Source organism: Euprymna scolopes, chromosome 9 (assembly GCF_053919585.1).
Source record: "Euprymna scolopes isolate OS-2025 chromosome 9, ASM5391958v1, whole genome shotgun sequence".
Taxonomy (NCBI): domain Eukaryota; kingdom Metazoa; phylum Mollusca; class Cephalopoda; order Sepiida; family Sepiolidae; genus Euprymna; species Euprymna scolopes.
This window is the reverse complement of record NC_136490.1, coordinates 102,604,293-102,626,792: the sequence shown is the minus strand read 5'-3', so window position 1 is coordinate 102,626,792 and position 22,500 is coordinate 102,604,293. Positions and strand designations below refer to the sequence as shown.

At 30.7% G+C, this 22,500-nt stretch overlaps 1 protein-coding gene across 1 annotated transcript in view; it reads left to right on the top strand.

The window, feature by feature from the left end:
- The window catches only part of LOC145284795 (uncharacterized), a 414,205-nt gene that overhangs the window by 137,294 nt on the left and 254,411 nt on the right, over positions 1–22,500 (top strand). Inside the window, exon 2 of the mRNA XM_080133761.1 lies at positions 22,088–22,500. This exon is cut by the window's right edge and continues 1,105 nt beyond it. The gene's annotated coding sequence lies outside the window, so the exon portion shown is untranslated. The remainder of the gene's footprint in view (positions 1–22,087) is intronic.

Below are 22,500 nucleotides of genomic sequence, written 5' to 3'. Positions count from 1 at the left end.
GTTTACGCATATATTATTACTTTCCTATATTAATTTTCTGTAAGTAAATCAAATAGTGATATATATATATATATATATATATATATATATATATATATATATATATATATATATATATATATATATATATACATATACTAACATGCCGCCTGGCGGTGCTAGGGCATAAAGTACGCTTTTTAAAGGATTGTTTATGATGATACTTTAATTCATACAAATTTCACATTTATTATTTATGAAGCCAATTTGCAATAGATTATTATATTGTACCTAATATATAGTAGAAATTTCAAAAGTTAAAACGAAATGTATGACATGCACGCCATCAATACGAATCGAAATAAAAACAGGTATGTTCTCCAACGTCATCATTTACGATCTGAGCTACAACCCATATGCATATGAAGACTTATAAAAGATAAAATTGTCTAGGGAAGAAATTTAGTAAACTTTCCCCTGAAATGTTCGGGATTTTTTTTTTCTTTTCAATTTGGACCCCTTAGCACAAAAGCCCAAATAGCTTACAATTCAATTTGTAAGCCTGTAGACCCAAAATTTAATGGTTACTAGAGACCGTTTCTCACAGAGACACACAAGGTCACTTGCACACACACACACAGACACATACACAGACGCACACGCACACACACAAACACAAACACACACAAACACAGATATATATATATATATATATATATATATATATATATATAGATAGATAGATAGATAGATAGATATAAAGAGAAAGGTAAAAAGATAAATATCATCATATCAATAATATTATCTTGTGAGGTTTTAAAACTTCTGTCCATATATCGTTTAAGCTGAAATGTCAATCCGTTATTCTATTCTATATTTTTGAGTATTTACGCTCCTACCACGTTTCTATTACTTACAGTCACACTTAGATAAATTTAGATAAAATATCATTGTTAAATGTGGGGAAAGTACAGTTTTAGATTGTGAAAGTAAAATCAGAATCAATGAGAGAATTGATTTTTTTAAATAATAAAACAAGTTGTCTCCCTTAGAACTTTAATCAAATTTGTTTGCGTATGATTTGAAAACAAAAACTAACAAATAAAGGTAAAATTCATGATTTCATTGCATTCATGAAAATGTTAATTCCATGAAGCTAGTGTTTATAAGATAGCACTGAAATAAGAATGCAAGATATAGAAGCATTGCTTGATATATATTTCCAGTTAAACCATCATTGTTGCTGTATATGTGCATATATAGTTCAGCTATGTTCGTAGTCAAAGACTATTTTCTTCAAACCTAATCTACATGGATTAAATATAGCGGGCAATGGCTAAACAAAAATGACTTATAAAAAAATTGACTGATGAAAAAACCCATCTAACTGATACACACAGACACACACATATATACGCACAGGCATTCATATATATATATATATATATATATATATATGTATGTATATATATATATATATATATATGCAAATACTATTGTATTACACGAACCGTTAATGCTCTTACAAACTATGCCCCTTTTTTCTTACAGAACGTAAACCACATCCTAATATCTCATAAAAACCAATGTAATGTTGATTCCCTTTTCAATACAGATTTACTTTCGCTCTGATGAAGTGTTATCTTGAAATTGAAATTCTACTGAAACATGTATGCACATATGTAACCAATAATGTTTGTATAATAAGCATATATATATATATATATATACATGTATATATGTGTGTGTATATATATATGCTTATAAATTATATGTAACCAATAATGTTTTATAATAACATATGTGTATATGCTTTTATAAACCCATTATTGGTTATATATGTGCATATATATATATATATATATATATATATATATATATATGTGTGTGTGTGTGTGTGTGTGTGTGCGCGTGTATGTAGGTGCGCGTTGAAGCGTACGTGTGGTTGTGGGTGTTGGTGTGGTCTACATTGCATTTTATAGACTATACTGCCAATTTTCTAAAATTGTTTTCATATAATAGCTTTAATCAATATTTAAAATTCGTAACAAAATTATCAGGGTTCATAAACATAAACATTACGTTCGAACTTAATCGAATGTTCCTATCCTATTCTTATCACAGTGCGTATCAGTCGAACCCTTCTGCCGGAGCAGTGAGAAAACTTCTCAAATGCATTTGTGGTGTTAGTTTCTACAACAGTGTAAACTTTGCTTAGTTTCGCTGTTTAATCCGATTTTTTAATTATCGATTATCGATGTTTGATATTTACAGGGTGTATCCTGATATGAACCTACCCAACAACTCTAACAAACGAAAAGATAATGTTTTTTATGTAGAAATTACAATAAATCACAGGGAAAGAAATCACACCCTCACCGTCAAGGTGTCTTTATATATAAATAAATATAATTTTATTGAGGGTATCTTTTCTTAAAAGGTTTAAACAGACATCCGTAGATTGGAAAAAAATTACTAATTATATGTACTCATAAAAAAAAAATTATTTTTTTTTTTTTTTTTAAATGGTAAAAGAAAACCGTTTTATTTGCTAATGTCTGCAGCTTTTAAAATAAAAATCGACAAGCGTTGCTTATCAAAACCATCATTTCCGACCGCTTAGATTTTGGCGAAGTAACATAACAATCATAATTTATAGATATTTAAAATTATTTAAAATGTATTACTAAATCAATAATTAGCATTAATTATTGAACATATTAAATAAACATATGCTTATTTTTTTAAAATAAACTATTTAAACATATATTGAAGAAAATATATACACATACAAACAATTGATTATATATAATAAACATACAAAATATAACACTATTCTATAAAATATAACACTATACAAACTACTTTGATTTTGTTATGTGCTAAAGTCTTTTAAAATGTAAAATGGATTATGTATTGAAACCCACACACAAAAAAAATAAACACCTAAGTTAAAAAATCTTGTCTATTTCGATTAATTAACCGGAAGCTCTCATCAAATGGCCTGTGCCTCACTACAAGAAAGTGCGATTTTTTGGTTGTAAATATTTTGGTAATATTTGCAGTACAACTTTAAATATTAAAAAAAATATTTTTCTTTTTATATCATGCACGGTTTTTACGGATGTTGGAATATAAGTAATTAATCACATAAACTTGTAACAGATCGTTGCATTTCCCCTAATGTCAGGCAGGTGTTATTTCATGTGATGGTAAATTTAATAATAAACCATATACTCCATGACGTTTTTTTTAAAGAAACTCTTTTGTGTGTTAATTGGTCATTATTATATTTTAAGTATGAACTAGATCCTTGTTTGCAATTCCTGGGTTTGTATTACTGTACACATAGATTCGAAAAAGTTGTCATAAAAACAAATATATAACAAATAAATGTTATCAAAGGCAAGATAAGTTACTTCTCTACCAAACTGGATATATTTTTTGTGTTTTTATTCAATGTAACATGTTTATTCAGCTCGAAAAACATAATGTGTTTACCGATGTATTGAAAAATTCAAGATGGCGTCTGACTCTTTCTTCAACACGGTAAGTTTGGGAAAAGGCGTTATAAATAGAAAAAACTGGATAAAATACTGTTATAATTCGCTCAATATATGTTACCATGACATAGGTTGACATATATTCGGCGGGTTTTTAATAGTATTTTGTCTAGTATTTTATTTATAATACCTTTTCCACAACTTACCGTGTTAATGAGAGAGTCAGACGCTATCTTGAATTTTCCGATAAATCAGTAAACACTGTATGGTTTTCGAGCTGAATAAACATGTTACATTGATTAAAAACCCGAAAAATATATCCGGTTTGGTAGAAAAGTAACTTATCTTGCCTTGGATAACATTTATTTGTTATGTATTTGTTTTTTTACAACTTTTTCGAATCTATGTGTACAGTAACACAAAGCCCAATTCTCTAATATTTAATAGCAATAACAAGTTGCACGCTCGTTCAACGTTGATACATTAGATACCGTTGTATAATTTGATTACCTTTAACCGATAATGAATGTAAATGCAAAGATAATTTAAAAGCATATTTAATTATTAGTATGTTACCATCTATTTTAAAAACTGTAAAAACTCTCACGATAGTTTTATTAACTAGTTGTTATCACCAGGCCTTTGCTGGTGATAAAATACTCTTAAATATATTTTAATTCATACAGATTTCGTATTTACTATTACAGAGCCAATTGAACATTATAATCTATCTATCCAATACATGGTACTGATTTAAAAAAAAATGTTTTTGTTTTTAATGGGTTGGCTGCAATCAGGTTGAGTCGAAACTGAAGTGCCCGAGATGCTTCCATAATGGTTGAGCTATATAAAAAAAGAATTTAAATCGAACCACTTGAAACAACCCTTGAGTTTGCGCATGCTCATACGTAATAGAAATATTTCTTCAAGTTGAAATGAAAAGCTTGCATTTCAATTTGCAGACATATTGCTGTACGCGTTATTGATCACTCTTTGTACATCATCTTTGTGTGTATTTCCTATTAATTTCAGTGTTAAGTAGTTTAAGAACTTTTCGGTTATATATTTACACACAGACACACACAAACACATAAATGCATATACTGTTGTATTTATATCGGTTAGTGTTTATCATTAATATTTGCGACATGAATTATTTTAAACGAAAGTTCGTTGAGAAATCATCCAAATATGTATTTCTTTACCAAATATTGGTGTATGGGACTTCAAAACTTTAAAACTATTTTATACTAAAAACCAAAAAAAAGTTAAAATATTTAAGCCAAGCGTCATATAGATTATAAGTAAAATACATCAGAAAACTGATCGAACTCTTACTTCGAGTGTAGATTCAAAATTAAGCTAAAGTTTTGTTTTAACTTCAAAACTAAAAAAACAACCTTGTAGCCTGCGACGTTAAATCTCGGAGTGCAGTTTGTCACTCATATACAAACATAAAAATAAACGCTTCCACCTTCCAACTATGCTGCCATCCATAGAATCGGCTTCGTAAACGTTCAATAGGTGCCGATGAACGTGAAACAGGTCAGTTTTTTTTTTCATGCAGGAATTTACTGACGCATCTCTGTTTCTGACGCTCGTCCATGGAAGACGTGGAGTTTTCGAGTCTCACTTTGTCAATATCTGTAAAAGGAAAATTACACTTGCAGATTATAAATTATCAGTTCAGCACATTTTTAATCACGTTCTAATGCATTCATGCGGAATAAAATTTAAGAGGTATTTTTTAGAACGTCCCTTATTTTTAATGCAAGAAAATGAATGTAAACACACGCACACACACGCACACACCCATATATATATATATATATATATATATATATATATATATATATATATATATAGAGAGAGAGAGAGAGAGAGAGAGAGAATTCCATGATTTATAATAAGTTTTGTTTGCAGTAAAAATATTGAATCATGAAACAAAAAGTTATTATTGGAAACAAGGACTACACGAAATTAAAATATATTTCCTTAATCAAAGAACTTTGAATGCACGATCCATCTCTTTATAGAAAATAACTTTAGCAAAATAATTATTAAAAATAAACAACAAATTATGTATCTATAATATATATATATATATATATATATATATATATATATATATAGAACGATAAGATAAACAAAATAACAGCATTATATATTTTTTAAAGTTATTTGAAAATAAATCTATTCAGGTAACTTGATTATGCAGTAGGGCTGACATATATGAAATGCATCGATCTTCAGCTTCAATTACCACCTCGACTCCGACTCAGAACTGGTAGCGTGTCTTTTCTAGAAACGCTGATGGTGGCTTAACGAATATTTGGTGGCAGCGGCAATGGGGTTGGGTTTAGTCTAGTGGAATGTCATGTTGGTGATGTTCTGAACGAATGACTAAACGACATAGTCCAGTGTGTTTAGGGCTGGGGAGGATGGAGCCACAGATAGAATAGTACAAAGTCGTAGCATTCCTTCTGTATCCAAGCCCAAGTGACTTTGGACTCGAGGGCAACCCAGAGTAATGCTACCACACCCAGATCTGACAGCGGCCACATGATTGCGCCAGGGGATCATCACACTCTTCAGAACATCTAGGTACACTTTGTTGTTGACTTTTAAGCCGAATTCAAAGATGTGAAGTAACACGATACGGTCATTATTTGGAACCACACTAAAGACCATAAACGTGGCCGGAAACTTCATTGAGCTGTTCCCTCAAGATTTGAACAGTCCAAATTCGCATTCTGGCAATGATCCTGTTCGAATGGTTGAGAACATGAAGTGTACAGCGGTACATATCTGATCTGATCTCGATCTTTGAACATTGTGTTACTTTAAGATATGATAGAAATTCCTATTTCTGTTGGAATTAGTACACAACTAGAAAAGTATTAGATCAAATGAAAAAAAAAAAAAAAGAAAACCAGTTTTCACCAAACAGAAATGGAATAATGCCGGACTCCAGTAAAATAATTTCCAAAACTACTGTCAAATTATCCCAAGTGAGTCAATTGCAAAAAAGATAAAACAATTGGACAAACGGACAATGAAAATCGTCAAAATTTACTCCTGGTTGGAATCCAAGTGATAACGAGGTATTCTTCATGCACAGATAGAAAAAAAAGATACTTGAATTATATATATATATATATATATATATATATATATATATATATACATACATACATACATACATATATACATATATATATATATATTTATATATATAAAGAGAGAGAGAGAGAGAGAGAGAGAGAGAGAGAGAGAGAGAGAGAGAGATGCGTTTGTGTGTGTGCGTGTTGTTTTTTTAGTTAAATTTAAACCATCAACTTGGGCAGGGCCCAAATTTGAACCTCTAATCAGATAGGCTTCGTACTGTCTACAAAGCTTCATCCCCTGTTCCATTGTCGCAATAATTGGGCGACAATTGTATCGTTTTACCATACAAATACACACACACATACATACATACATACATACATACATACATACATATATATATATGTGTATATATATATATATATATATATATATATATATATATATATATATATATATATCATATTTTACGTTATATCTCCCAAATAAAGTAAGATTAAAGGACTACTTTGGATTAGAAGAGGTATTTTTATGAAGAGGTCAAATAGGAAATTGTGCAGCGAAATTAATTCATTAGATGATTAAAGATATTCATATATCGGACGATTCCACACTGAAAGGGTTGAGTTTCGTCGATTATCGGGTTTATTGGTTGTATTTATGTCGAGGGTTTACGGGTACAGCATTTTCGTCTGGACATATTTCATTGAAGTAAGTGTAAAGCAGGTACAGGAAAGTAGAAATTGCGACAATGGAACAGGGGGTGAAGCTTTGTAGACAGTACGAAGCCTATGTGATTAGAGGTTCAATTTTGGGCCCTGCCCAAGATTGATGGATTGAATTTTACTGGAAAAAAACAAGGGGCATATGGAATCTAACTGTATTTTAAATGCGGTTGTAACAAATGTTACAACATCTATACAATGATATAAATATTATTCAGTGTGCCTATATGCGAACATGTAAGAGAGAATGCTGTATCAGTCGAAATTGAAAATATATGATGGAGAGTTAGAAAGTTAATATTGGTGTGTTGTTTTGTTTTACGGCATATCAACCCTTTTCAGGTGATTTAACACCGAATCTGGTGATTTTGAAGGACGATTTTTTTAATATAATATATTTGTTTTTGAAGTCGTAATCTATTTAACCCATAGTTGGGACTTTAACAGGTGCTACCACTCCGGGTCAGAGTGGACCTGGGAGCAATGACAATTAAAGGGTGGTTCCACACTCCCTAAGGCCTGCAAGCTGGGGACCTCACCATTGGATATAGTTTTAGGTCATATCCAGGACCGAAAGTTAATATTAAAAGAGAGAGAAGGCGACAGAGAGAGAGAGAGAGAGAGAGAGATAGAGGGGGAGAAATCAAATTGTAAAAGAAATCAAATATTCATGTATTTACTTATTATGTGACACAGTATATTTCTCCTTTATTTACCGGTTAATAAGAATATCCGACGATCCGATTTTGAGGAGAACATAATAAGAGTAGTCTAAAAGCTGCTTTGTATTTCTATCTTCTGAAACCCCTGTTTGTATTTTTTTTCTCTCGCATTTGGTTCAGAACGAAACAATATGGTGTTAACGCTGTAATTGTGTAGCGTCCTGAGTTGAATTATGTGTAGCTCATGTAATTTTAATTCACATACTCACAGAATAATGATGTTTTTCTTACACTATATGCATTAAATTATACACGGCATAATTAAGTGTACACACCGGTTAAGAAGGATCACCGAAATTCAGAGGTCTTGATACTAGCATGGGTAATCATTTCGTAATATCAGTACCTGTATGTGCAGTACTGCAGTGCATATTCAATATTGTACAAGACATGTTTTATGAAATAATTCGTGGCTAAGCGAACCCGGAGGTAAATGGTCTTGCCCATCATACCTAGGTAAATTACATTTCATTTATATATTATATTACATAGGTAATTAAAACGAAATTAATTAACTATGACAGGAAGCGAAAATATACTAAATAATTCTAGCGATATGTTTCAATACATTGTTTAAGAAAAAAAGTTTCATAAATGATTTTAATATACCCATATATAAATGTAAGTACGAGTATTTTTGCTGTTACCAAAAGAAAGGGAATAATAAAAAAGATACTTGGAGGATTGAGAGATTGAGAGAGCCTGTGTTTGTTGCACATACGTTGAGAAATCCGGTGATATGGTTGATCTCCCTTCTACTCTCTTATACAAGTTCTCCTTCTCTCTCTGTATCTCTGTTTATATATATATATATATATATATATATATATATATATATAAACAGAGATACAGAGAGAGAAGGAGAACTTGTATAAGAGAGTAGAAAGGAGAACTTGTATAAGAGAGTAGAAGAGAGTAGAAGGGAGATATATATATATATATATATATATATATATATATATATATATATATCCCGTGACAATTGTCCGTACGACTAATTAAGTATATATATATATATATATATATATATATATATATATATATATATATATATATATATAATTTTTACATTTTAGGTTCATTATAAAAATGGATGGAACTCTGTTATATCGATAAAAGGTAGAGTGAAAGTGCGATATATCATAAGGAGATAGAAACTCAGCAGCAAGTTATGTGTACTGTAAACCCATTAGTATATATATATACATATACACGTATACATGCGTAAGTAAGTGTAAAGCAAGTACAGGAAAGTAGAAATTTCGACAATGGAACAGGGGACAAACTTTGTAGAGAGTACGAACCCTATGTGATTAGAGGTTCAATTTTGGGCTCTGTCCAAGATTGATGGTTTAAATATAACTAAAAAAACAACACGCACACACACAACCACATCTCTCTCTCTCTTTATCTCTCTCTTTATATATATATATATATATATATATATATATATATATATATGTATATATATATATATATATATAATTCAATTTTCTTTTCTTTTTTTCTATGTGCATAAAGAATACATCGGTATCATTTGGATTCCAACCAGGAGTAAATTTTGACGATTTTTCATTATCCGTTTGTCCAATGGTTTAAACTCTTTTGCGATGGACTCACTTGGGATTTTTTGACAGTAGTTTTTTTTAAATTCTTTTACAGGAGTCCGGTTGATTCTATACTAACTGGAATTCGTATCTAAGTATGTACGTCTCCATGTGCACATACTGCTGTATTAAAGTATATTGATAACATGAAATTAAAGACAATATTATTCAAATATGCTCCATATAATGGATAGTTTATATATATATATATATATATATATATATATATATATATATATATATATATGTGTGTGTGTATAACAAGCACATCAATATCTATCTGTGTCTCTGTGTGTATATATTTGTGCGTGTGCCCGTATATATATATATATATATATATATATATATATATATATATATATATATATATATATATATATATATATATATATATATCTATTGATATCAATTCGGAAATGTACACATAAAGAACTAGATATCTCTTTCCAATATTGTTGTTGTCTGACATTCTTTTAACATTTATATTCAGTTAGTATGAGTTCCTCTCCTGAAGGTTGAATGATTTCAGATGCTTTCCATGTTACAAATTCACAACCAATATTTCTCAACAGAAGATGTCAAAATATGGTATGTTTACCAAGATTTGAAGCTGTTTAATACCTAAAATAAATTAGGGATACTGAATGAGAGGGAGATGGGGAAACGAGAGCATGAAACAATAAAAGAAGTATGTAAGGGAAAAAGGGCTGCGTAACATAAAACAAGATAAAATAAGAAAATTAAGTAAGGCAATGAATTTCCTCATTTTATTATATATATATATATATATATATATATATATATATATATATATATATATATATATATATATATATACGTTTTTTGAGTGTATGTATAAAAAATTTCAGGAAATCAAAATTACTTCAGCATGAAATGACCTTGTTAATAGAAATAAATTAATGAATGTAAATAACTATTTTAGTGATTAATATATTTATCTCATTTTTGTACGAATTTAGATTTCTATAAAATTTTTGTGATACTATACTACAGCAATTATTATAAATGTTAGTGTAAATTGTATATGAGAACACACACGCGCATAGAGAAATGAGTGGGTGCGCTTACTTGTCCGTGTGTTCGCAACAAACGGCTGAGATAAAAGTAGAAGGCTGTTCAATGCTATATTTTTGGTTGGATTAAATGTCGCCAACTATAATGCCAGGAAATTTTTACCAACATTCATGTAAGAGTTTTCCCCTATCTCTTATCGTGCCAATCATCTTAACTATGGTCATAGGTGGTTGCGCAATTACGCAAACCCACATCAAATATAATGAAATGGACTCTGCAAAAAATAAAAATTAAATAAATAAATAAAAGTACGTGTTACAATTGGATAAAAACCATTCAATTCAAATTCGATTTTGAGACACGCATACGCACAAACACACGCACAAATCTCTCTCGCATATTCCCTGTGTGCGCGTGTGTGTGTGTGTGCGTGTGTGCGCGTCTACAAATGCATTATATACCGTATATAATATATAATATAATAATATATAATATATCACACCCCACTAGACGTACAAGCCGGCGTTGTAAAGGATGGCTTGAAAGTCTTTTGGAGTTTTATAAGGCTACAAAATTTTAAAACTAAATTTACGTCTACTTATTATATTTTATAATGTAAACACTCATGTATTAGATTTCATATTCACACGTACACAAATATATTCCAGTGTGATGATATGTTACTTAGCGAGCAAATTTACTAATGTGTTTTGTTAGAAAGCTATTAGTATTTTGTTGTGAGTATAAATTTCGCGTTTTAACTTTTGTAATTAAAAACATTTCCATAACTTTCAAATGTAGTGATGGTTACTCTCTCCCCCACTCTTCTCTCTCTCTCTCTCTCTCTCTCTCTCTCTCTCTATCTCTCTCTCTCTCTTGCTATTTTCTGTCTCTTTTGTCAGTTACACTTAATTTGAAATGCTTATTTTCTGGCTAATTTAGGAGAGCAAATTTTATCGTACGGTCGATATAGTGTATAAAACTCCCGAAAAGGGCACTGCAGTCAGAAAAGAAATGTACGCTGCCCAATTCTGTATTGTTCCGCTCATAAATAAGAGCGCTCCATGCGTCGAGTTATAAAGATCTGATTATACAAGGAAAAAAATCTAATTTTCCTCTATATTTCCTTCCGTAAAATACATTTATACGTTTCTTTCGAAACGTTCCGTATTCAACTGTAGGGGACACCACTCTTCAAGACTAAATCACAGTGTAATATACGTACCGTTTTCAATGAAAGAATTGGACAATGCTTATTTGTCACATCCAGTGTACAGCTAGACATCGCCCACATATGTTTTTCTTTTAGTTTAATTTTGCTCTTGTGAAGATGAAAATAAAAGGGAATATTTGATCTAACACGGATATTTAGATGGGGATAAAGGGGAAGGATAAAGACAGCAAAGAGAGTGGGAGAACAATTGGTAGAAAGAGAAGATGGTGAACGAGTGGCAAGAGAAGAATGGAGCAAAGTGTGAAAGGGAGAGGCTATAGAGAGATGTTGCATCTTGTTTATTTAACACCATTTTATGCATTAACTGGTTTTATTATTGAATAAATTTTTAGCGAATTACACGATAAGTTTAAGGAATATATAGTACCTAATGAAATTCATTAATTTTGCCCGTTTTTTTATTCATAACGTGGAAGCCCAATTTTTAGAATAGTTATCTAATAACTTAATATTAAAATTTAATAATGATGATGATGGTGATTTATGTGCGAGAGAACAAATAACGTTACCTAGCAATTACGATGTTGGTTATTATTATTTTTTTTATTATATGGGGTTTGGCATTAAGAACAATATTTTCGCTTTAAACTTCCGTCAAATGAATGACGCAGGTCATCTTATGTAAGCAATCAAAATAATATTAAAACTGATTTTATTTATATTACATCGTACACGTCAGACATCAAATTAAACCATTCATATTATTTGGACTTTCGGCTAATATAAGGTACTGACGAGAACGACGTCTCTTGTTTAATTTCCAACAACTGACCAAGACTTCTTGTAGAAAGCATTATTATAAAATAAATCAAAAGAAATGCATACATTAAGAAAAGAACTCTGAAATTGACGAATACTTATACAAACTTGTCAAAAGTTCTAACCATATTTCTTCGGTTCGAAAATTTTCCCTAGCAACGGTGGGACACGTGTCTAACCAGTATATAATAATACGCAGACTGACTGTTTCCATTCTAAAAATGGTAACAATGACATTAATTTTACATAAATGATAACACATAGAAAACAGAGCCGATAGGTCTGCTATAATGATATTTAGCGAAAGCGATAAATAATAACCCTAGTGGAATTCACTAAACTACTTAATATCTTAAAAAGCGCCGAGTGTGAGATTATAACGAAGTACTAATGTATTATGCATCATGAAAAATTGGAATTTTAGGAAGATCTCCGTTATACGAGTTATTATAGGAAAAACAAGACCCTATGAAAAATCGTAAAAGCGTAACGAATTTACCCGATGAACTAAGTGGGATAAACCCAATTCTACTTTAAACTGGTTAGGATTTAAGCAAGAGCTCTCAATTGGAGTGTCCGAAACAGCAGTTAACTGCCTGGAATCAGGAAGGATGTCCCATATCCAGCAAATGCAAACAAATCAGAACATTGAAAACCAGATCCTATTTAAATAGCATGTATATTAAATAATATACATAGATTTCTCTACAGCTATGATTATTATATGAATTTTACTTGTGATTGTGGTGTAAAGTGAGGTATGAAGGTTTTGAAATGAAAAGAAAGCGTTGTTCAAGAAATTCCAGTTTAAATAGAAACAATTAAAAATAAATGCTACTAAAATCAACCCTGTTAAACAGACGTATTTTTTTAATATCTATCTTCGTACTGCGATTTTATATGTTTCGTTGTGTTGATATATTATGTATTAATTATTAAGAATAAAAATCAATCGAGATTAATGTTCAAAAATATGGATTGATTGGCAGTGACATGTAGTGTAATATTTGTAGAAGTTCAATATAATAAAGAGAATAATTAAAATCTGATGTGTTATATATAGTTATTATATATTAGACCTAAGGTTCGCCATCTTTTGATAATGTGTTCATTACCGACGTATTTTAAATAATATATAGAGATCTTTGACTGGGCAAGATAGTAAATTGTTTTTAAAACAAAATGCCTCATAATGTAAGAAAAAGCTGCGATGCAAGTTGTTTCAAGTAAAAACATAGTTGAATGTAGAAATAATCATAAAATGGATTTTTCAAGAATTACTGAAATAAAAATTAAAATAAGAGAATATTAAAGTTATATTTAAAGCGATATTTACAAAAAAGCTGTAATTATAACATGGCTACATTTTGCAACATGTTTTCATCCGGGCAATGTCGTGAAAATATAGTTTAGCCTATCTCTAGTGCAATTATTATTATACATTTACAATTATCATACAACACATATCAGTTGCAAATAGGGTAGTCATAATGAAAGAGGCAGGTGCGCGACTGAACCCTACTCTCAGGTATTTTTGTAAGGTAAACCCAACAATAACTCATTTGGCTTTCACATCTGCAAATAGCTTTCTTTTCGTTCTTCGTATGCCAGTTATCTAATATAATTACCACGGGGAAAACGTTCATTCTAAAAGCTTTCCCAGGTTTTGAACCCATATCACTTGACTGCTTCCCTGCACGCTAAAAACTAATCACTTTAAATCCAATTACACCCTTTACATGTTATCTGTCGCTCTAATAAGTAATAATGTTTTATTTATTCCGTTAATCAACATAAACACTCTTATATAATAGTCTCCCTCACTTAACTGGTAATCGATCCCTATCGTTAATGCTTTGTTTCAAGTGACATTTGGTGTTAGAAGTAAAATAATTATTAAAATAATGTATCTGTGTTGTGGTCCGCCATCTCATATTAAAATTAATTTCTAAACAGTGAATGAACTCAATTTATAAATATAAAAAAAGATAAAAAACGTATTCTTCTTTACCTTCTTTAGCAAGGAGATACGACGTTGACCGGGATTATATAAAATCCACGGGTGTGCCAAACTTCCAATCTGTTTATTGTAATCGAAGTCAGTGAAATCGCCTATTTTTTAACCAAGAGGAATGATGTCCTATTCTTGTCGGAAAAGCACCGGACGGATGCGTCACAATACCCCTCCTCCTCTACCTAGTTCACAATACATTGTAGTCTGGATTCCACTATACTGAATCAACTTTTTTTATGATTTTTTTTTTATTTTATATAATGGCTTGAATTAAAATTAAATATGTAAAAGTCAAGTATTAGTTGAATTGTGTTCTAAAGGGAAACAAACATTTCAAATACGCTCCTATCTATAATAGCCTACTGTTGATTTTATATTCTGAGGTATTTTGTTAGTACAGTCATAAAATATATGAAGTACACTTCTGATAATAAGTTGTATTAGGGGGTTAATTTTGTTCAAATTGGACTGTTCCTTCAGTAATAATATTTTTGTTGTTAAATTTTAAATAGCAATCTGAGGTCCTGAGTTACTAAACTGTCTAAAATAATTTTAAGGTATAAAATGTACACTTTTTTGAAGGCTAAAAAAAAATAAACCCATACGTTTTCAAGTCCATTTCAAGTCCATAGGAAATGAACTCACACACAAACACACATTCAGAGAAAGCCATGTTTCTTCTTCTTCTTCTTCTTCTTCTTCTTCTTCTTATTATTATTATTATTATTATTATTATTATTATTAGTAGTATCAGTAGTAGTAATAGTAGTGGTATTTTTGAAAGTCGGGATTAAGGGAAATCCGCTGGAAATGAATCCAATCCATTTCCAGAGAGACTTTGATAAACGAAATCAGAATTATTATTATTATTATTAGTGGTTCACATGGAGCTTTCACACAAGTCAACAACCGATCGGTTTGGAGACCTGTGGTGTTCTCTGGAAGCTGACTGACAACAAGTCTCCCCAGACGTTATTATTATTTCTACTACGTGACTTCTACTTATTCTAATTATGCTTCGGCTATTAATATGAATAATAATAACCAGCAGATAAATGCAGAATATAGGTTTAGTTTCGACACCTTCGTAACCCTCGATTTTATTTATTAAGCCTTTAATTCTCATATTAAATGACCGATGTTTCTAACAAAGGCGGACTATTGATGTTTTCTGGATCGGACTATGTCAATTTAATATATATATATATATATATATATATATATATATATATATATATATATATATATATATATATATATATTATTGACTTGTTACTAACATAGAAATAGTCATTTTTATCTACATCTATTATGCGGCTTCATGCTTGTTTAGACGATGTAAATATGTAAATAGCAGTAGTAAGAAAATTGGGTTCATGGGTTTTCAAAATTGGCCAACGGCTGGATTCCGGAATAGGCAAGTCTCCTGTTGGGGGTATCTGGTGGTTAGCACATGTACTCAAGAACAGATGCGTCGCCAATCTTAGGCGATCAGCAGTAAACCAAAAAAGAAAGAGGATTGAATGCCTAGGAGAATGCACACCTTGGTCTGAAAGCTTCTATCACTCCTGCTAACAAAGAATTATCTAAGTATCGAGGACGTATTCTTGCTTGCCAGCATGGTGTGAAGAGAAACATCGGGTGCCATCGAAACGGTCAATCAGAATGTTAGTAAACTGATCCAATGGGGCCTTTTCACTTAATTAAAAAACCGTAATGAATATATTTTAATCTTTATTCTAACCTGTTTCTTTATTTTGTTCTTAAAGTTAATTATCATTCCTATGAAAAGCGATCGTTATAGTTATTTTTGGTGAGGACATACATCCATATTTACTTGTTATTCTACGAAAGAAAACTTCCACAAATATTCCGTCATTTACACCTGGGAATATGCAATATTTCAACCCATGTCAATTAGGATGCAACAAATGTAAAATACTTAACTACTCGAACTGGCTTTGTCATCATCTGACTTCGGACTGCACAAATACTTTATTTTGCTCCGAGCTAAAGACATATTATAGGAAAGTAACCTTATTATGATTATTCGGACATCGTTTCGACTGATGTAATCTCTGATCGTCATATGCATTTTTATATTCTCAGATTCGGCAATCTTTACGAAATTTCGGTGCAAGTGGCATTAAGAAGATTTGTTTTTCTTTTACAAAGTAGTCACTACTTATCAAGGTCCGGACGGCACTCGAGGATAAGGTTTAATGAGTGCAACTAACTTAAGATTTGAAACAGGTCGGCATCGGTGGAACAATCGGATGCTACACCTGTGAATTAAATAAAGGCTTCCTTCCGATAGTTCGTTTCGATTCCTGAGTTCGATACCGGGTTCGACAAGATATACATTGAAAAAATCGGAGGTAAATGGGACTAAAACGTTGTTAAGATAACACTTAAGATAAGAACAGTGGCCTGAATAATCAAAATAATACGACTCATTAATTATCATCTAAAATTCCAGAAACATAAAAAAAAATACTTTTCTTGGTAAAGAGAACAAGTTTTCCTCGTTGTTTGCAATCGGATGGAGTGTTGACCATTTCTATTGGGATAGTCCACAGGGAATACTAAATATGTCACTTAATCTGGTAAAATAAGGTTTCTTTTCCCAGGATTATCTTGCCCTATGTGTTCTTGTCACAGAAAATAAATGATAAAATATTCATTTATTTTCGAGATTGTGATATTTTAGTAAAAATGTTTTATTTTCATTATTCTAATAACCCGTAATTTGCATTGAATAAACAAGGGATACATCGCTTCTTAAGGTTTCGTTTATCTACCTCATCCCATCCAGTGTATCTTGTTTGAACAACTAATCTAATTTTATACGTTTTCTATCACTTCCGCTTCCGTTCCTCTCTCTCTTACTATCTACTTGATCATTGCACTAAATATGATAAAACCAATTACTAAAACCTAGACTTAGAAATTAATGGAAACATCACCAAAATATCAGTACTCTGAAATTCGCGTGGGAGATTAAAAAGTGGAAGAAAGCAAGATACAGATAGGAAACAATGGGGCTAACTGAAGATACAAAGTATTTTGAATAAAAATATTAAAAAATGTTTCTGAAACACCTAAAGATAGGTTAATTATTTAACAAAGGGCACCGCTTAATTCAAATTAAACAATTTTGCGAGTATATTTTAAGTTTTGAATTTTCATGATGCTTCTACGAGCTTCATTTTTAATTTTATACTTAGACATGGACGAATTTGTTTGCGTTTTACATTACATTTTACTGGCATTGCGAACTTACTTGTTTTGATTTAAGCAATATCCTCCGATATATATATATATATATATATATATATATATATATATATATATATATATATATATTATTTTATTTTATCAACAATTCCGTTCTGTTGCAAGTTTAGAATATAATTGTCTATAATACCAACTCAATTATAATCTCAGCTGTAAGAGCTTAACACCAAAAAAGTGAATTTCTATCCATGTAGGTTGTGATTTTATTCAATTTACACACACATATATATATATATATATATATATATATATATATATATATATATATATATATATATATACATATATATATATATATATATATATGACCACACTATTTTTTATTTTTAATATAACAGATTATTTATACCAAAAAAAGGAAACTATATATTCGGAATATATAATTTATATGGTTTTGTGAAAATGTCACACATTGGTGTGGTTTTCATTCAGTTATGGTATTATTAATACGTATTTGGGTGTCCATTGTGGCTTTTCGTGAAATCTGAAAACAAATTTTCTCAGAATTCAAGTCTTCCCGATTCTATTCAGTTATTACAGTAATGGGTTGCCTTCTCTCACATCAGCTTGCACTAAGGCTTTCTCAATAATACTGTCTATTGGTTTTCCCTGGGATATGATCGACAATGAGTATTCTTAATATTCCTATATTTTCAATTTATTTCCAGTTCAAGTGTGGATGGTGAAATCCTTATTAGTTTATTTTTTCTATCGACTCAAGTAATAATTTGGATTAACATTTCTTTTTCATTGGGGCTTTACAGAGTCGTTACAGCCAGGAGTAATAACTCGCGCATCAAAGTCCTAATATTCTAGACTGCGTTTCATTACTATTCACATTTATATTGCATTTACCGAAGAAAACCGTAAGCTGTTAATGAGAATAATTCTACGTTGAACTTTCTGGCTGTTCTTGTAGCTCTGTCGGTGATGCTTTCCATTTTTTAATTATTTTCTTTATAAACATCTACTGTTTTATCACTGCAATTCAAGTGGGAAGGCGGAAAATGCCCAAATATTAGGGTTTATTCTTATATACCTAAGTTGTGATTATAGTACTTGAGTGTGATTTTCACAAAGTTTCGGTCGATATAACTTCCGAGCTTCTTCAGGTATATCTTGTCGAATTCGGGAATGCTTCTGTCGAAGTCGGAAATTTTTACGGGATTTTAAGCGGAACCATTTATCCAGTATAGGACATCTATCTATTCATGGCGGACAGAACAAAAACCCACAACCCCCGTGAAGTAAATAAAGGGTTCCGCTGGAAATTCCGTCCAAATTCCCGAGTTCGAGAAGAAACATTCCCGAGTTCAACAAGATACACCTGGAGAAGTTTGGAGGTTACATCGAGCGTGCCGTTGTGAAAATCACACTAAAACAATAGTCCGATAAATCGCAATAATACGATTTCCTTCCATAGAAAAGATTCTTCTAATCAATGTTGTGTTTAGCCTCATGAAACAGGGGTTAGAAAATACTGGATGTTCTTTTTTTTTTTTCGTAAATATTCTTAAATTTAGCTTATCATATTCCATATGTATTTCTTTCGCCTGCTTTCATTTTCGTCCTATTATTGTGAAATATTCTTATTGCTGTGTCGATCTTTATATCTGTATATCGATCAATCTAAAAAATTCTGACATTCTGTTTGGTGATACAGGTTTATAATATGTATAAATTATCTAATACATTACTCAATATTGCTCACGTTTAAATTCGTAGTATTTTTATCACGATTATGAAAAGTAGTGCTACAATAAATGTCACTATATTTAACTGCCTATAGTTGCCCCTGTGGTCGCTTTCTTCATAATGAATAATCTAGCTGGTATTTGTTTTTACTTTGTATATATTACCTTAAAATATATGAACATTATGTACATTTTGGAGGGATTTTAATGGTAATTTAATATTCCTGTTTATAATAATAATAATAATAATAATAATAATAATAATAATAATAATAATAATAATAATAACAAGCCGAGAAGGGCCAAGGAGGATGGAAAGACCGAGGAGAGAGCGCTGGCCAGACCTCCGCTGGACAAGCGCGAAGAGAACTGGGATCGTGGGGAGGCTTAATGCCACTCAAATTCCAGTATAAACCAATGCCCACTACCAGCGAAAAATCAATGGTATGCGGCTGTTGCGATGAGGCAAATTTATTTGCAAATACTATCGAAGGAGGTGGAGAGAGTTGGACGTTTGGGGAGACTTGTTGTCACTCAGCTTCCAGAGAACACAACAGGTCTCCAAACCGATCGTTTCTTGACTTCTGTGAAAGCTCCATGTGAACCAATAATAATAATAATAATAATAATAATAATAATAATAATAATAATAATAATAATAATAATAATAATAAATATATTTAAAATAAATCTTGTTTCTATCTCTACGCATGATATGAATGATAAAATAAAAGCGACATTATGAAATACAAAGAGAAGCGTGGGTCGTCTAGAAAATCAAGGTTTCGCTCAATTTCTCTCGCGCTGTACTAAGACTAAAAGGGTAAAAATGCCACGTGTGGGTCGATTAGATTTTCTCTTCATAAAACCGATGGAACAATGTGCGAAACGTTGAATTTTGATATATCTTTATTAATACTACTTTAGATCGATGTATATGTTAATATATTTCTGTACACAGTATTTACTCTTAAAAATAACTTATCATTATGAATTTCGGAACAAATCTGCTTGACGTAAAGGTTAATTCCAATTATGGAAATTAGATTGTGTTTGATTTGGTGATAATTAACGATGGGACGATTCCAATATTTTTTTCTGATTCTGATACAATTAACGATTCCGCATAAAACATTCCCGATTCCGATACAATTGCCGATTCCGATTCTTTATGAATACCAAAATATGTAACTATAAAGTTGTAACTTTTCACGATTACCATAAAAACTCATGCTAAATAGATTAATATATGGAAAGCAAGATTATAAATTAACCCAAACGGAAAATAGAAAAACGGTTATGCAATATATGGTTAAATGTTTACGCATGGTGTATCGGCTGTATTGAATATACAATATAGTAGAGTAAAATATACTTAAATATATTGTTACTTTACGAGAATGAAGTAAGGTTTGCATAATAAATAGAAATGAGTATTGTGACAATAACATGCTTACATGGTCCTTCAACAGATCTGACACAAAATCCTCGATATTCTTTTAGATAGAGGGTTAGACCAATAATAATAGCAGATATCTGCGAACACAAGATAAATAACACAGGGAAAAAACAAAGATACACACACACACACGCATATGTATATATATATATATATATATATATATATATATATATATATATATATATATACATATATATATACATATATATATGCATATAAAGAGATATAGATACATAGATAGATAGGTAAATAGATAGATAGATGTTATTTGTTTGTTTTATTTTTTTGTTTTTTTTTGTTTTTGCGATAGTTTTTGCATGAAAGTGCATTTTTACCAAATGCAAGTTGGAAAATTTTTTCCAATTTTCCCTTTAACCAATTTGGTACCCCCACATGGGGAGCTGCACACACATTGTTTTAAAAACCTTGCATTCATGTTTATATAATGGTCTTATTTTATTTTATTAGAGCTATATTAATGCTTATATAATGTTTATATTTCATGGAGATATATATATATATATATATATATATATATATATATATATATATATATATATATATATATATATATATATATATATTAATAAACGTATATTAGAAAGAAAGGGAGAGACACAGTGAGAGAGGAGGGTACTGAAAGCAGGAGTCATAAAAACATTTACACATAACAAAGAGTAGGACAGGCAACAAAATTACAAGAATTATAAAGGGAAAACAAGATTAATAAAGAAAAGACAGAAATAAAAGAAAGAGGGGAAGAAAAAGTTAATGAGACGCGGTTTTAGAAAATATGTAATGTCAATAAAAAAGCGAGAAAGCAAAACTAAAAAAAATAGAGTGGCTGTTCTTTGACTCTCCGTAAGAAAAAAAAAAGTATACAACTCGTATTCCTCTCTTCTGATTGGACGACGCGTGTCATGTGACTATATTATTGACTCGTTTCAGCCTAGAAACCAAGCACTGCCGGCCGTGAAATTGCCAGTGTGAGCCGTCAGCATCAACATAATTCACCCGGGATAGAAGAGTAACGCTGGAAACATCTCATCAATTTTCTTTTTTCGACAGTAACCTGGGAAAAGACGGTGCACACACACGTACACACACACATACATACACGCATACACACACGCATACACACACGCTAACGAAAACCAGGAACCGCGAAAACCAAAGAAAATCACTTAGAGTACTCGACAAAATTTATAAACAAAAAACTTTTACTATTCATTTAAGTCCTACGATTCCATGATTTTAATTGTGTTATATTAAACAAATTCATATAAGATATTTTGAATTTTTTAAAATCATTATTTAATTTAAAAACAGTACACACATTGGTCTTTAAAAAGAAGATTCAT